Here is an 18,482-nt window from a genome sequence, read left to right on the forward strand (position 1 = left end):
TGGGAAGGGTTTGGGAGTTGGTGCATGAAATGGTAACTTTTAAGCACAATATTTAAAATGTATAGTCTACCCTTCTAGCATTCTGTCTTTTTTTCAAATATTAGTGGAAGTGATGAATACACTGCAGAGGAATTCATTCTAGCTTACTTAAATGGACAATGCATTTCTCTCTGTTTAAAAGTGTCTATCACTAGTATCTAAGCAACATCCACATTATGTAGAAGGAAAGAGTCTGAGGCAAATGGAATTTTCTCAGTCCATTTGCTATGAGTAAGTGCATATGAATTTTTATGTTGAGGTCTGTATTCTTTTTTTTTTTTTTGTGGTGTCATTTGGCTTTCCAAAAAGGTTAATTTTCAATCTGATGACAAGTAGCATGGCTGGATGCAATCCCATCTATTCCCATAAAAAAAATTCATAGCTTGGATTCTGCCACTAAAAATATCCTTTCCTCTGTGCCTGGGTCCTTAGATCTGGGTGACTACAAGCTGTACTAGCCTTCTGGCTATCTTTTAGGGCCGTGGTCACCAACCAGTGGATCTCAATCTACCAGTAGATCTTGGAGCCTCTTGCGGTAGATCGCGGAACCTCTTGGAGTCAATTTGAGGCTGCGGTGGAGGGCTGAGTGCCCGCATGCATGCACACGCGTGCCCCAGCTCAGCAGGTTAGTCTATCAGGGAGGGAAGGGGCGGGGGCTACATCGAGGCCCCTGTGGTGTGGGACAGTGCCGCAGAGGCAGGAGCTGGGGTAAGTTGAGTGGGGCCCCGGCCGGGTGGGACTTACCAGCTGGGGAGGTGTGCCCCCAAATAATTTTTTTGCTCTCTGTCTTGATCTGCCCCCCTGCCCCTTCCCTCCCCACAGACTTACCTGCTGAGCAGAGGGTGAGGGGGTGGCAGCGGTGCACAGTAGATCTTGGGTTGCTTTTAAATGCCAAAAGTTATCTCCTACTTAAAAAGGTTGGAGACCACTGTTCTAGGGTGAGAAGGTCTTTCAGGGAGCTAGATCTCAAGCTCCTAATACAGCTCAGGGCCTTGAATTGCGTGCTGATGCGTCCACAGTAGGGTTTCCTGGTGTGAAACGTGAAAATGACTCCTTTTCCAGTTTGTTCTGCCACACCAACTTCGAACCACTTTCTGCGTCTGGAACCAAGAAACTCCAAACATAGCTAATTTTAGCAGTTCTGTCTCTCTGTTGAGCTGGTCTTAATTTATAGAGACAGACATGTAGGACCTGTGCCCATTTGCATACAAGTCAGTTACTAGTCTCCTAATGGCACAAGGTTCAAGATAAACTGCAAAGAACATTCCAAATGGAACGTAGTCATCCCCTGCATGCAAGCCCTTGCTTCTCGTAAAAGAAAAATAACCCTGGGAAATAACTAGCATTTCCTTTTATGTGTAAAACAAAGGTAGGGAAGGGTGTCATTGGAGTGATCTCTGTTCAAAGAACTCTGTTCATTCTTTCAGCACTATCATTTCTTAACCGGAAATATGACTAACTTTGTATGCAACACACGCACACCTATAATGACACCCAGCAATCACAGCTTAGTCCTCTTTAATGATGTAACTTGCATGACCTGTCTGGGGCCCAGTGCCAGTGATAAAGCTTTAATCGGTACTTTGCTTTGTTACTAATGAATGTCAGACAAGTTCTTGCCAGGCTGTACTAAGGTTTACCAAATTATAATCCTGTAATAATGAGTACAACATATCAGTAAAAACCTCAGGCAGAAGAAGCAAGGTCTTCAGCTTGATTTATGCTGAATAGCATGTTAGTGGTGACAACTACTTCAGAGTAAAGATGGGAAGATGACTGTTCATTTGTGGCTGAAGCCTGTTACGGACAAAGCAACAGTGAAATAGCAATCGCTTAAAGACATGTCTACAGAAAATAATTTATTACAGTTGGTTAGTTTAGTACTGTTCTTGTGGATTTCCTTCCAGCAGGTGACACATGAGGAGACTGCTAACTAAGAAAACATCTTAGCAGCACAAAATAATGTGAAGTTATTGACAGGGAAACTTCAAAAGGAGTAATAACACCTGGAGGTTTCTGCCTTACATTTCCTTTTGCTGTAAATAATTTAAGTGCATTAATTAAGTTGAAATCTTTGTTACTTGAAATTAATTGGACTTCTATAATGTCTTTCATCTAAGGGCCTCAGTCAATGCATAAAGTTTTACAACATCCTGGGACTGTCATATTGAGTCATACCAGCAAATATCTGATTTTTATGACTTTGAGGAGCTTTTATGGAAAAATGGCTTCTAGCTTCCAAACTATGGACTACAAAAGCGTGCTCTCCTCAACATCAGAAAGCATTTCTATGCTTCTGAAAAGGCAGCCTGTGTGTCAGGCAAGGTCACTGCACAATTCCCTCTGCCCTATTTAAAAATATCTCACAATCGTAACCAATGTAAACAGTCACCTAGTCCCAGTCTGTGCCTCTGTAGTGCATGTTTGACGTAGCAAAAGAAGGCATCTAAAAAAAGCAGATATGTTTCCCCTCTGGATGTTAAAATCTCGGTTGAAAAAAGGAGGGGGGAAAAGCAAAGGAACCAAAATCTGAAATATCAATAGAGAAGCTGCATCTCTTTCAAGACGAATCTCTACTGAGACTAACTAAACAAGAAACCATTGAGGATATGTAAAAATTCCTCTCTTCTTGCATTGAGTCTCTCTGCAACCACTGGCCACTGGCTTCTCTGCTCCTTTTTGTAACAAATGCTCCACTCTCTTTTGCCCTACCGCAGTGGTACATAACTTTTTGGCCCTGAGGGCTGGATGAGTGGCATGAGGTTGGTCCACAGGCCAGATATGATCTGTAGACACAATCTGGAGTGTACAGGACTGGGCCCTGATTCAGCATTTTTAAAGTATTGGTTGTTTGACATGGTTATACAATTTTATATGTTTGAGTAAGTTTGAGTAAGCTCCTGGGAGAGCAGTGAAGTGGTCAGAGGGCAGTTGAGATAATCAAAGGCACGTGACAACATTTAATTAAATTTTTTTGCAATTTATTAGCTGCTTCCCCAACCATTGCCAAATTTCCAAGACTGTGGGCCACATGACATGGTCCTGTGCACACTGTTTGGTGTATTCTGTCCATTGCTAAACCAGTGTAGTATGTCATCTAGCCACTTCCTATACTATTTGCCCTCTACCAGACTGAAGACCAGGGTCTTTAGTAGGTGATTGTCCTTTGTTTGACTAGTGCATGTGCAAACACCTGGAGTTTGCTTCTCATTGCCATATCAGTGACATCTCTCTTGGCCTGCTGATTGCAAGCAGCTGTCTGCAACATTTCATTTCAAAGGCCAGGGGCTGGGCTGGGCTAGGCTGGGAAACAAGAGGGTGTCAGATGAAAACTGCCAGGCACTCCCTTTTTAGCAAGCAGCATGCTGGCTTAGCTGCATGCCTTGTGTTTATTTTTTTAAGTTGTCAGAGGGCCTGTGACCCCTTGGGCCATATTGAGTCAGGCATTGGAGAAGGAAGGTTGGTGCCCTCTATAGCTCAGGGATTGGTTCCAGGATGGGAAAGGGGAATGGGTAAGGTGAAGGCTTCGGGGATAGCTCTGTCAGGCCTTCAGTCAGTGCAGATGTAGTCAGGGATCTTCTGGAAGGGCTAGACATTTTTAAATCTGCAGGTTCAGATGCCCTCCACCCAAGGGTGTTGAGGGAGCTGGCAGGGGTCATCACGAAGCCCTTGGCCCAGCTGTATGAGCATTTGTGGTCATCTGGCCAGGTGCCAGGGGATTGGAAACTAATGTGGTCCCAATTTTCAAGAAGGGGAGGAAGGAGGACCCAAGTAACTATAGCCTGTAAGCCTCACCTCGGTGCTCGGAAAGATCTTGCAGAGAATCATCAAGGAGCACATCTGTGGGGGCCTGCAAGGGAGATCATGCTCAGGGCCAATCAGCATGGGTTCATCAAAGGCAGGTCCTGCCTGACCATAGATTCATAGATGCTAGGGTCGGAAGGGACCTCAATAGATCATCGAGTCTGACCCTCTGCATAGGCAGGAAAGAGTGCTGGGTCTAGATGACCCCAGCTAGATGCCTATCTAACCTCCTCTTGAAGACCCCCAGGGTAGGGGAGAGCACCACCTGATTGCCTTTTGTGACCAAGTAACTAAATCCTTGGATGATGGTGTTGCTGTGGATGTAGTCTTTCTAGACTTTAAGAAAGCCTTTGACACTGTCTCTCACCCCATCCTCATCAATAAATTAAGAGACTCTGGCATTGATGCCTATACAGTTGGATGTTTAAAAAATTGGCTGATGGGGCGCACCCAGAGCGTAGTGGTGGACAGGTTGTACTCAACCTGGCGAGATGTGAGCAGTGGGGTACCCCAGGGCTCGGTCCTTGGGCCCACACTGTTTAACATCTTCATCAGTGACTTGGATGAGGGGGTGAAAAGCACGCTGTCCAAGTTTGCTGATGACACTAAGATGTGGGGCGAGGTGGACACACTTGAAGGGAGAGAGAGGCTGCAACTAGATTTAGACAGACTACAAAAGTGGGCAGATGAGAATAGGATGGGGTGCAATGTAGACAAATGCAGGGTGCTGCACCTTGGAAGAAGGAATCCACAGCATACATACAGGCTGGGGAGTTCCCTTCTTGAAAGCACAGAGGCAGAAAGGGATCTTGGAGTCATTATTGATTCCAAGATGAACATGAGCCACCAATGCCAGACTGCAGCCAGCAAGGCCAGCCATACCTTGTCATGCATCCAAAGGTGCATCTCAAGCTGGTCCAGAGAGGTGGTACTCCCCCTCTATGTGATTTTGGTCAGGCCACAGTCGGAGTACTGCGTCCAGTAATGGGCACTGCACCTCAAAAGGGATGTGGCCAGCCTAGAGAGGGTTCAGACGAGGGCCACCCGCTTGGTGAGAGGGCAGCAGAACAGGCCCTATGAGAAGAGACTGAGGGACCTGAACCTGTTCAGCCTCAGCAAGAGGAGGCTGAGGGGGGACCTGGTGGCTGCCTAGAAACTCATCAGGGGAGATCAACAGCAAATAGGTAGAGCCCTTTTCTCCCCAGCACCACCTGGGGTGACAAGGAACACTGGTCATAAGCTGATGGAGAATAAGTTTAGGTTAGAGATCAGAAGGCAATATTTTACAGTTAAGGTGGCCAAAATCTAGAACCAACTTCCCAGGGAAGTGGTCCTCGCCCCTATCTTGGGCAAATTCAAGAGGAGGTTGGACGATCACCTGTCTGGGGTCTTGTGAACCCAGCATTCATTCCTGCCTGTGGCAGGGGGGCAGGCTAGATGATCTGTTCAGGTCCCTCCTGACCCTAGCTACTATGAAACTATAAGGCTGCCCGCTTCCTCTCTGTTGGGCAGAGTTGTTCACTCTGGTCTTCAGCCTACGGGGTTAGGTCAGGTGTGTATCCAAGGCACATGCCAGAATGCTCTCTCACCATCAGGAGTGTACTTCAGCCCAAAGCCCATCCCTATCATCTGCTGCTTGACCACTGAAAAACAAGCTGAGTTGTGCCAGTGACCATCTCCTTGGCCTATGGTACTTTGGCTTTATCCGTCTCACCTAGGAGTTGCTAGCTTTTAAGAGAGGAGATTCTTCCAGTTTAAAGAATCACTCCTTTTGTTCAGCTTATGCTCAGAAAGTACAGATGCTCTTTTGTTTTGTCAAATGCTCTGAAATCATGCTTATCACTGACAATAAGTAAGCTCTAAAAGATAACAAAAAAATTTATTATAAGAACAAGAGCAATCATAAGCAATCAGTAAACTTATGCTGAGATATTAGAATACATGAACAAAAGGAAATATTAGAACAGTGATTTGACTTTATCCCTGCATCTTAGCCCTAAGATCTAAGAATGTCCAAGCCAATGCCCTTGCCCTGACTGTCAGCTTGCATTGCCCAACTAAACCATGAGGGGACTAAAGCAACCTATGCACAAGAAACTTTATATAATATTTGCCTTTCAAGGCCTGGTTTAAGTATGATTTCTTATTTTGCCATCTGCATTTCTCTATGGAATTCTTGGGATATAAATCTTATGTCTACAACTTCCTGTAACAGTTTTATATCTGTTTGACCCCACAAGCACCTTTCCTAATCCAATTATAACCAGAAAAAAAGTTTACAGCCTTATAGCCACAAAAATTACTAATCCAGTATCCTAGAAACATACACTATGTACAGACATTTGCTCTTCCAGGGGAATCTCTTCTGGGAGTAATTTGACCCTGGTTGTTCCTGGGTTATTTTTCTTCTGGAGTGGCCATTTTTACTCTGAGACAAAAGCCTGAACATTGTGGTTTCTCCTGGGAAAGCAGCGACTCTTCCAGGAGAAACTAAACATCTGTATAAGGCCACAGTCTCTCACTTATTCTCCCCACTGTTAGAAATACCCTATTTTGAATAGCCTATTTCCAAGTATAACTCTTGCTACAGGCCTTTCTTTTTAAAAAGCTATTTATCATTGTCTGGAAGGGCCTGGCTCATGTGCTTCAGACCAGGTCCACAAGGGCATATTTAGTTCCATTAAACATGTCCATATTGGATGCTAATTCTCATTAATTACTACTATTGGCCATTAAGGCCTTTAGCATCTCCCAGGTGCAAGCCTCACTGTTTAGAGAGTAACATTTAAAAATCATTATCATATTATGCAATGCTAGCCCTACTATAAACTATAAAAATGCATTCACATCAAGCAACACAACAATAACAGCTTAATGCCATCTATCTGTACAGACCACACATGCCGTATCACTAAAACAAATTCATGACATTCATGAAAACATGCATGACATACCATGGACACCTCAAAATATTGTGGGTTTGTGACAGATCTTACTGTCTTGCAATCCATTGTTTGCTTAAAGACCTTCTGCTTCAAGACATTGTCCTTCACTAGGAGCTCTGTGACCTCTTTGTCCTTGATGGTGCAGAGTTCAGGTTGCTGCTACATTGTTTTTCTTTTAGTACTTCCATATTTAGTATCCCTACTTTACTTTTGATATTGTACTGTACAGTTTTATTGCATCTCCCATGAGATATAGTCAGGGATGAAGATCCCATTGTGTGATATGTCTCCCCAGTTTATATTTGCCTGCAGCCCTAGGTGGGTGAGATTCAGTCCTGTGTCGGTAACAACAAAGAATAACTATTACAGTATCTTACCTTTAAAGACTGATACCTCCATGTGTCAGTACTAGAAATGGACCCTTTTATTCCTTGCAATGGGAGAAGTCCCAGCTTGATGAGACTGAGCGCTCAGGACAGCTGCGGTTGATGAAGTTCCCATGACCTTTAGGGAATATCATCACCACAGATTTACTATGCCAGACAGTAGTGCGTTTCAGCCTTCCATGCTGTTCTGTGTGGGCTGTCTGCCAAACTAGTAGCTGTGTAGCCAGGTTTTCATGATGCTAAGTGCTGGCTAATTATCATGGTTGAGAGGGAGAGCTAATTAGGCTGCCTAAAGTGCCGTGTGTAAGGTGCCGTGGAGTGTTTGAGTGGTGCCACTTTGAGGCACAATATTTTATGATGCACACTAGTGTTCTGTGTTTAGAAAATCTATTTTGGGTCACGTTTAGTGTTCCTTAGGGCTCAGTTGGAAGTTTATACGTCTAGATCGGTGATTGTTAACCAGGTGCCTTGAGATCCTTTCAAGGGTCCCACAGGGCGCCACACACTGTTAACATTGTTTAGGTTTTTCAGCACGATTCACAATGTAAACCCAGAGATTTCAAATAGAAATCCATAATTGTGTCTCTTTGAGTGCTTTGCAACAGAAAAACTGCTCTATTTTTATTTTTACTTTTATTTTTATTATTGTTATTATTATTATGCATGCCTCAAGTCTATCTAGGCATGCCTTATGTCTAAAAATGTTGAGAACTATTGGTCTAGATTCATGATACCTAAGGCCTCTGACTTTGTAAGCAAAGCAATCACACCTCTAGGACTGTTTCTTTGATCTTTTGTTTTAAAAATTCTCTAAAATATGACAAAAATAGTTTTCTGTAACATGAGCATATAGAGGAACACACAAAGGAGTAGAGTGAGTGAGTGCACGTGTTCATGCACATTACTGTAGGCTAACCTAATTTCACTGTGTATGAGCATACCAATGATCCAAGTTTACTGCAATGAAACTTCTGTCTCACATTACCCTGTGATGCCATGTGCATGTCTGTGCCTGTGTGTGTGTGTGTGTGTGTGTGTTATATATACATGCACACACACATTATGATCTTTTAGATTCAGACAGAAAAAACCTTAAGCTTCTTCTGGAGTTAGTGGACATATTTACAAGATTAAAGGTCTGAAAAGTCCAAGTCCTTGTGTGACCTAGAATATTGCACCATGATCTTGTTTTGGCAAGTCAGAATACAAGATTTTCTGAAATCTTCGTATATGGTAAGTAAAGAAATTACATTTAGAGCAACCTAACTAGGGTTAGACTGATCTAAACACCCATCTGTGCAGAATCTTGGGTTTTAATCAACCAAAAATGGTGGGCCCAATCTAAGTTAGTTTACCTGAGGAGGTGACCTAACCTAGATCAGAAAGAGGTTAACCCAATCCAGCACAGGTTTGGGCACAGCCCTGGGGCTGGGAAAGCTCAACCACTCGCCCCAGTCCTGGAGCTGTGCACTTCCTACCCCCTTGACCTATTTTTAGCTCCCTGACCTCCCCACCCCCAGAGGGAAAACCCTTCCCCCAAACTCACCAGTTCCCCTCTGTTCCTGCCAAACCCCTCCTGGACCCACCAACCCCACCATGGATCCACTTGACCCCCTCAGTCCCACATGCCCCTCTCCCCACCCTGAGTTACTTACACTGGGTTCCCCATGCAGCTCCCAGCACTGGCAAATACCTGTACATGCTCTTCCCAGTCTGTGATCATGCAGCTTAAAGCAAGCTGTGAGATCATAGACTGGGTGCAATGAACCTTTGGGTGTGCCCTTTGTTCCCTCTTGGACTACTGAAGGATGATATAAGACTCTAATATTTGGTGTGGAAGTCTATGTTGCTAATGGCTATTGCAATTCTTATTCAAAACTCAGTTCAATCCATGCAACTTGAAAAAAAATTGTTTGCACTGATATTCAACAAAGAACATTGCTCTTCAGGTAAGAGAGTTTTTTTGCCTACCAGGTGTGCCTAGGTTGCTGTGGCAATAAAAACAAAGAAATAATTATACTATAATAATGCGGGTGGACGTTTCGCATAATATCTTCATTTTTTTCATGACTAGTAACAAAGAATTTTAAAAGAAAGGAACCGGCACAAATGACTTCTTAATCAAAAAATGTCATGTTATTTATTCATCATAAAAATTAATTCTATTCCCCCTTCCAAAAAAAAGGACTTTGTGTATGCATGCCAGTGTTTGGAAAGGAAAGGAAAAAAAGAATATAAGGATGAAGAAAATTAACTTTGTTTTTTAAGAAGTAGAATTAATGCTAACTTTTCTTCTTCCTTCGATGAGTAAAGCATTTAAGTTTGGTCAAGTAAAAACATGAAAAATTAGGATTGTTTTCAGAGATGAAACCAAGAAGGTAGTCCAGCTAACACTTGTTGTCCCAAGTAATTTAAAATTTGTATTTTGTTCATTAAAAGTGCATTAAAAGATGAATAACATGAAATAATTTTGATTGATGCTGAAATAAGAGAAGGGGTATGTAAAATTCCAGGAGTTTGTTTTAAGCCCTGAAAAATGTTGATTGATCATCAGCTCCCAGTGCCCAAGGTCAGTTGTGATCGGCATTCTTTACCATTAAAAGGATCTTTAATGTCCTCTGTGAAGTGAGTCCAGTCACTAGTGAACCAGGACTGTTGATTTAAAGCTCCAGAAGTGGGCTTGGCTTCTGTTTTGGGGTCTAGCACAACAATTTGCATCTTATTTTGTAGCCTCAACAAAAACAGTTGAATCTGGAATGGGCACAAGGGCCAAAGTACATTTGCATCCTGCAAAGGCTGTTGCTCCACCTCAGACTGAGTTACGCTGATGGAGCAGCATGGGAAAACACTTGCATTGCACTGTCCATGCTCATGTCTTCTGGATTCTGGCCAGGGATTTCTCATTTCTATTTGCTAGGCAAAAGGTGGGGCAGTGTGGCACCTTAGAGACTGACTTGTTCAGAAATACATAAGTTCTCATAAGCAACAGCTTACTTCAGTGTTTCTCAACCTTTTAAAACTTACTTTCCAGCTAGCGGAATAGCAAAAGACTCATTCTGTAGAGAAATGGAATAGATGGGCATCAAAGGTCCAGTACCGCAAACATGCTTATTTGCACTAAGATCTGTGCAGTGATTTATAGGTAGAGCTCTACCTAACTTGAGGAGGTGGCTAGCTCAGTTTTGCAGGTAGATCCTGGGGCTGGCCACTATTTTTGTGGGCTGAACATTGTGGGCCCCCACCCCATGACTTTGACTGAGGGGCCCTGGTGGCCCCATCCCTCACCATTGATTGGTTGCAAGGGCTGTCTGTCATACAGCCCTGCCTCTCACCACGACTGGTGGTGAGATTGGCTGAGGAGCCAATCAGCAGCAAGAGGCTCCCTCTGGGGAGCCAGCATTTTATTTTCAAGAAGTTTTTTTGTTTTTTTGTTTTTTTAAATGCAGCTAGACTGCCAAAATCACAGAGCCCACCATTTTTTTGCAAAGGTTGCCCAAATGTGTGGTTTCCACAAAAATGGCATAGTCGTGAATCTGGTAGGTTGTGAATTATAAGTAGCTCACTTGTTTGCTCTGTCCACAATTGATCAGAAAGTTGTGCTTTCAGATGTATGCAGGATTTAAGTTGTGTTGGCAGAAGCTAGGCTTTGATGCTCTGCTCCTAGCAGTAGAAATCTGTCCAGGTGGAGGGGAGGAAAGGATGTAGATGCCATTTTGAGACACTGGCTGCCATTATAAACAGAGCAAATGCCTGCTGGCAGGCCAGGCAGAAACATCGCCTGGCTGAGTTGCTGTATGGGAACATCTTCAGGTAGGAGCAGGAGGCTCTTGGTCTTGGGCATGACCTAAAACTGCACCCTGCTGGAAGTGGGTGACCTGGTGGGGCTCTCAGTGGTGCAGGAGCCTCCAGGAAAATACCAGACCAGTTACCACCCCAGAGGAAGGTGGGTCAGGGTGCCTCAGTAACCCCTAGCCTCCACACCACTGTGGGTAGCAGTTGGGACCGGGCACGGCCACCTGAGCCCCCACTGGGGAGGGAAGTCCTGTAGCCCCAGTGAGGGGGTAAAATATGTGGAGCCCCAGTAAGGGTAGGCCCCAGTGAAGGGGTAGAGATGTGGAGCCCTAGTGAGGGAGAAACCAGAGGGCTGGGAGCCCAGTGTGTGTGTGTGAGAGTTTGTGTAGAGTTGCCCTTGGAGGGGGCCAGGGCAAGCTTGGCCCCGGCCAGGTAATTGGCCGGCCATTACCCCAGTGAGGGTTGTGGAAGAGGCCCAAAAGTCGGTAAGTCTACCACCCATGGTGTGCACTAGATAAAGCCTATGGCTGAATGGACCCGCTCTAAGAGGGAGCAAGGCAGTATAAGTTATTGAAGCATGAAAGAGACCCTACGAGAGGAGGTGGAGCGTGAGAGGCCCCAGTGAGAGGAGGGCAGTATGAGTGCATGTATGAATGAGGCCTGACAACAAGGGCTAAGCTTGGTCTGGCTGTAGGCTGGGAGTATTTGTGTCACCTGGATGCCATCTGCGAGGCTTGGGCTGTGGTGTAGGGGAGGATCGGAGCCGCAGAGATTGCCCCCTGGCATTGGGGCAAGAACGGGCAGCCTCCTGTCTAATGAGAACCAATTATGAAACAACAAAGTGTGGCAGGTGAGTGAAGTGGGAGGTTAGCCCAGAAACAGGTGGGTGGGCCAATGGCGAACCAGCCCCGAGAAAGCCCCCTGTTACACACAACTTGATGAGTAGGGGATGTCATTGGTGTCCTTTCAATAAATCAAGTTCTAATGTTTAGGAACCTACCAAAATTGTGCTTTCAGGATTTTCACGGAACCATGATTTTGGGCAGGCTTTGTTAAAAAGCGTGGACTCTGCACTTTTGGCAAACTTGGTGCAATACTTCAGCCCCCCCTCTACCCTCCCCAAAACCAACCCCAACAACAACAACAAAAAACAACTGACAAAACCCCCCCTAAACTTATTGGAAAGCAGAGAAGCCCTGCAGTTTTGGAGCATGGGAGGGCGGAGGCAGAAAGAAGTGGTAGGGAGGAGGGAGGTGCAGGGTGGGGCTGCTTGCAGCAGCGAGCAGAGCAACCATCCCCATCCCAGGGCCACAGAACATGTACAGAGCATTTGCTATGGTGAACACACTGCACATAGTTGAATAAAACCCATCAAAGGGCAAGAGGTCATCACTACCTGGAGAAGAAGGAAAGGGGAGGACAGCGGCAAGTCAGGCACAACCTACAAACTGCCCACCCCTCATAACTTTACAGGGTTTATTGCTGCAAGTTTGTCATAGCAAACACTTTATACGTGGTCTGTGGCCCTGGGATGGGGCTGCTCATCCCACTTGCTGCTGCAAGCAGCCCTGCTTTGTTTGTTTCCCTCCTCTCTGCTGTCTTCCCCCCACCCCCTTGCTCCAGGACTGCAGGGCTTCTCTGCTTACTGGTGTAAACAAACAAACAAAAATTGGTTTTTTTTTTATTGTGTTTTTTCCCCCAGCAAGCTGCCACTAGGGGATGGCCTGAAACTGCCAGCTTAATTATGCTGTTTAAACCTGTAGAAGCCATTAATTCACATTTAATAACACATGGATTAATGGCTTCCCTGAGCTTAATTGGAGTAATTAAGATGCAGTTTCAGGCCATGTGGCAATCTGTGGAGAGGAGTGGGACTGCCAGGGTCCCTGGGTCAATCAAAGGCATAAGGGGCCCAGTATGCGTAGCCTGCAAAAATGGCAGCTGGCCCTGAGATCTGCTTTCAAAATTGGCTGGCCACCTCCTCAAGCTCAATAGACCCCTACTAATGTCCAAGGTTTCAAAGAGCTCAAGAATTGCTCTGTAAAATTTGGATTCTGTTCTACTCTAGCTTACAGTCTGGACTTGAATCTGGACGCCTTATACATTGTGGAAAGGTCCTCTAGAATACAATAGGAACTGAAATAATCAGGTTCTATGAAAATGTAATAGGTTGCTATAGAAATGATTCTAAATATTGTGAAATTTAATAGAAAATGACATCCTTTTATGTCTTTTAAAATTACCTGACAGTATTTTATACAAAGGGTGTGATTATTCTAAAAGATGATTTTAAAAGAGCTTTAGAAAATGGATTCTATTAGGATTTTGCTTTTCTACTCTGAAGTTTCCTTTGAAAGCAGGAGAAATACATGTTTAGCCCAAGACCTCTATTTAAGGTTCTGCTGGGATCAGTATAATTGGAGATTAGAAATTCCTATTCCAGGTCACTGAGTACATCATGCTGGATGGAGAGGGTATTGTTTCAGTCATGAGCATAGTATGGTGAAATGAAAGTCTACAAAATACAATTCTTGTGCAATATGTCAGGACTAGAGCTGAGTGAATAGTAGATGTGTGTAACAGATATCCATATAATACATATTGGTTTAGTGGCTGAACCTAAAAGTTGGAGTGGGAGAGGCTTCAACATGTTTTGTTTACATTTTAAAATAATTCAACCATTTTTTCTTTAAATTTAGGCCAACTATTAAACCAAATATACCATTTTGCAACCAAAGTCAACATTTTGCCTCAAAATATACTGAAGTGAAACATTTCATCATTCTGAAAAATGCTGAAATGAAATATTTAAATTTTCCCTCTTTTTATTTGAGGCTGAAGCTGTTCACTAAAATCATTCAGCATCAATAGGTTCAGTCCCTTTGAAACTCCTTTTCTTTTCTTTTTTTTGGCAAAACATTTCCCTCAGTTCTGGTCAGGATTTCCAGATGCTCCACCCAATCCTGTAAAATTGTAGCTGTGTTATCAGCCGCATCTGTGCATCCCTGGTTTTTGATTTTTTTGTTGGGGTTTTTATTTTTATTTTTTTTTTGAGCGCGGTGCCTTTTGTATTTCTAGGAGCCTGCAGGTTCAGTCCTTATTTTCTGAAAGGCAGTTCTTACACTGAAGGTTTCAGAGGAGATGCACACAACATGGTCTGTCAAGCATTTTTTACTTTTGTGCTTTCTTGCCTGTTTGCTTTTCTCTTCTTCACAGGTCACTGTAAGGGAAAGTTACCCTAAATAAGGAAATACAACATCATTAATTATTCTCACAAGCTGTGCTTCCACATGGCTCTTCTTGGGGTCATTGTAAATGGTAATTCCAGTTTTTAATGATATTTTTGTAGATGTTGTGTTTAACGTGGGTGTGGTCCGTGTGATGTCAAACAGAAAGCCATGAGGGTTTAAGTTAATATATTGTTCCAGCATCTTTAAATAACTTGCCTCCTAGCTCATGTTAATAGGATCCAACCAGTCCTTTCCAATAGACCCCTGATTTGTGCGAGTATTGTATTTCGGGGGAATTTTGTGCAAGTCAGATTCACCTAAGTTGGGACGACTTTCCCCATAGGAAATAATAGAATAGTGAGGGGTTGTGTACCCCAGACATACCTTAGTCATAGCTTTTTTTCCCCTTTTCTCGGCAGAATCGCCTTTAGGAGGTGCGTCTAGCGTCTCACCTATGCATCTTGATGCACAGTGGTGGTACAGCTCCACTTGATTCCACCTGCAAATTTTGTGAGGCGTTTGTGTATATATGCCCGTATATATGCGAATCTCGCAAGCGTTCATGTATATACACGAATGATGCACATCTTGAGAGGCGTTTTCCAGTCCAGACCCTAATAAAAAATCATGTGAACACGTGGCATGCCTAAGTCGGACTCGCGTAAATCAGGGGTCTACTGTATAGAAGTTCCTATACTTACAGCTTATTTGTATAAAGAATGATCTTTTCATGGCTCTTTTGCACAAGGCACTTACCTCCATACTGCACAGTTTCAAATTAAATTGCAATGAGCAGCTATTCCCACTGGGAGAGTCCAGATCTTATGAGGAAAAAAATAAGCACTTGTCCCTTTTGTCACCATCAGACTTGATATTTGTTCTGCCAACGCTCTTCTGCTCCCCTGTAGGTTTAGCTGAAAATTCATCTGCTTCCACCATTATTATCTCCAAGATTAGCATCTCCTTCTACTACTAATTCAGTATGATGGGTGCATGGGAACTAGGACAGAAGACTGACAAAAGAGATGGTTGTAACAGACAGGCATGGAGCTGTTTAAAATTCAACATTTTTGAGTGTGAAAAGAGAATGCTTGAAGGTGTATAGGGATAGGGTGGATGGTAGAAGGGAGAACAAACCTGGTCCGAGGAAAAAGAACATTAAAGGAAAGATAAATGGAAGTCAGGGAGATGATACTTTCAATAAGGAAAAAGTTCACTAGACAATGAACAATAAGTTTTCCCACAGCTAAGACGGTATGTTTTCTTCTTTAGTGCCATTAACCACAGATAAAGGAAACCCACTTTCTGCTATCACCTACTTCATCTCAACTTGAGAGCCTTTCCTCTCCATGGAGGCAGTGACTCAGCATATATATATATATATATATATTAAGAATACTTTATGTAACCTTTAAGTCTTCCATGTACAATGTGAACATTAACTCTCTTGGAGCCTTTTTCCCTCCTTACAGCTGGCAGAACTGAACCAAAATGACTGAGTTGCCTGAGGCTGTACAGAGAACCTGAAGCAACGCAGCCTTTTTGAATTTCTGCAACATGCCTGGTGTGAGTGAAAAAATCCATGTTTTGCCCAGATATAGTTGCAGGATCAGGGCCCAAATTCATTATTCAGCTCACCCCACTGCTCTGTATAAAATATCCCACTCACGCCAGTGACACAGTATGTGGTCACACATCTGTCTCCAAGTTGCTGCCACCTCAGGGTGAAACTGCCCCATGTGCCTCCATTTTCTAGAAGCATATCAGAGCTGAACGAGGAAATGCTGCAGCAGAATTAGTGTGCCTGCCTGCACAATGTAAATCAAACAAGTAGGCCTTTTTCCTCCAGCCACTTCTCAGTTCATGTCTCCTAAAAACAGCTGCTCAGGGCAATTTTTCCTGTATCTGGGAGACACTGGGCAGGGTTAGATTGGGAGGGGCTATGGCAAGAACACACACTCCTGCCACAGCTGCTTCCTGATCTGGCCAGCCCCTCTCCCCTCCTGGACCTTGTGTGTCCTTTTGCCCATCCACTCAGTGCTCCCCACATGCTGTGTATGCAGCCCAGCATCTTGTTCCAGCTGGCCTGGCATCCCAGACTGTGTCCCTTATAGGCCAAGCTACCAGTATTAACAACATATTAATACCAGAGTGGTAAGGTTTTTAGTATAGTATTCAAGGTATATTTATATTATATTTTTTTTAATGAGGTGTTGTTAAATTCTGAAAAGTTTTGGAGGAGTGCCTTGAGTCTACTAAAATGGTTGAGAATAACTGATTTAGATCTTACTGGTAGAAGACAGAAATACTACTGGCCTATGTACTGGAAGTATCAAAATACCTTGAAACATGTTGTTCTCATGTAATTTCTAGCATAACGGTGAGAAGGGAATACTGAAAATATCCCAAAAGGCCTCTGGCTGCTATGTGGCTTTCCAGGATTGTAAACAAGTCTTTATACAGTAGCACAATGTTGTCTAACCTATAACTGAAATGTCTTTTGGATTAATTGTTGTTTCCTCTCTGCTTATTTATTGTTCTGCTGCAGCCATCTGCCTTACAGAAGTACCTTCTGAACAACAGAGTAACACCTCTAACACCATACTTAGAAAACCGGGCAGGTCACAGAAATGGATATTTCTGACTTTTGAAGATAAGGATAAATGTTGCCCCCTTATTGATGCAAACATTATGCACTGACTATGAGACTGAGAAAAGTTAAAGACCAGACTAAGCTCATCCCCATTTGTGCTTAAATTTCCTGCTCCCACCCTCTTCTTTGAAACTGCTATCCAATTTTCTAAACATGGACAGCTACGCCGGTAGACAGTGCCTTGTATAATGATGGTACCCATCTTTTTCTGTGCTCTTCCTTCACAACTCCAAAAGCAACATCATTGGAATAACAAGAAAGTCCGCAGTCAGTTAAAACATACATATTTCCCCAGTTGTCAGTCTTTCCCTTCTGAAGTTAATGAACACCAACTGCTTGACCAATAATAAGGTTCATGCCTAAGCTTGGGTTTGTATAAAATGTGTATGTTTGTCTTCAGAAAGTAGAAGAGGAACTCTTTATTGTTGCCTAGGGATGAAATCAGAATTCCCATTAGGTGCCTTAGAGGTGTAATGATGTGGCCAGGTACCTAGGACAGCTGTCACACACAAGAGCAGCAGCAACTTCTGGTTTCTGCCACACTGCTAGCATTTTTTCCACTTCTCCCCCTTTCCCTCCCCCGCCAATTTGGTGTCCAGGGCAGCTGCCCCTGTTGCTCTGCCCAATTTCTGCCACTGAGGTGCTTGCAGCCTTTATCGATGACTTTGTTACTCCTGGTGGGGCTATGATATAGACACAGACATGAGCAGATCTAGGATTTTGAAAAGGGGCGGGGTACAAATGGTGTGGTGCATCATTACACATAACACAACACACATTTTTCTCCAGGTAAAAAGAAAATAGCAGCTTTACTAATAAGCTAGGGACATAGGGGATATTATTCAGTTTAAGATCAAAGCAAAAAACAAATATAACTTTATTGGAATGTGCTATACCATATCTTCTGTATAAAAACACAACAAACTAGGCAAAAATAATCAAAAGATGTTGTTTCTCTAGCCCTGCTGTGATTCGAATTAAATGTATATCTCTTTCAAATTCATAAAATAAAATCGGGCCTTCTTGAGCATCTTGACAGTGCATTCAGTAAAAGTTATTTCCACACCTGAGTTGATGTTTCTTACCTTGAGTTAATGTTTTTAGCTAGAAGTAAAAACAGTTTGCATGGGCAGCTAACAGACAGCAGAAATGCAGAAGAAAGGATAGCTTCATCAGTGACACATCAAGACCAGTAAAAAGGATCGGGGGGTTATTAACACCTGGGGAATTAAAAGTTTAAATTATAATAATCCATGAAGACAAGTGACTCCCCTTACTGTTCCCTGAATAAAAGTGCTACTGCCACAGCCAGACAGTTGGCTTTAAACTTTGGGTAGGCCAGGAATCAAAAAAGGGGAAGGGTGGGTGTGGGGTGCTGGGACTGTACCACTGCACCCCCCCTGGATCCACCCCTGAGCACAGATGATAGTAACCTGTTTAACCCCTGTCTTTGCCTTCACTTACATCTGTTTTTAAGGGGAACTTTATATACACAGAAGTTTGACATCAAGATTTGGCATAGGTACATCTATAGGATTAAGAGATTAGAGTAAATACAAGATTATCTAGTGCAGAAAGGCATGTGTGGAGGAGAACTAAAAGGAGAACTGCTCTGATGCAGCACAAAGGCATA

General features: G+C 43.4%; 1 long non-coding RNA gene across 1 annotated transcript; it reads left to right on the forward strand.

Moving 5' to 3' along the window:
• The first annotated feature begins 767 nt into the window (after positions 1 to 767).
• Positions 768 to 17,885, forward strand: LOC132249560 (uncharacterized). Its single transcript, XR_009461055.1, has 2 exons — positions 768 to 15,762; positions 16,745 to 17,885. It is a non-coding gene; the product is annotated as an uncharacterized LOC132249560 (long non-coding RNA).
• The last annotated feature ends 597 nt before the right edge of the window (positions 17,886 to 18,482 follow it).

This window comes from Alligator mississippiensis, chromosome 3 (genome assembly GCF_030867095.1).
Source record: "Alligator mississippiensis isolate rAllMis1 chromosome 3, rAllMis1, whole genome shotgun sequence".
Classification (NCBI taxonomy): Eukaryota; Metazoa; Chordata; order Crocodylia; family Alligatoridae; genus Alligator; species Alligator mississippiensis.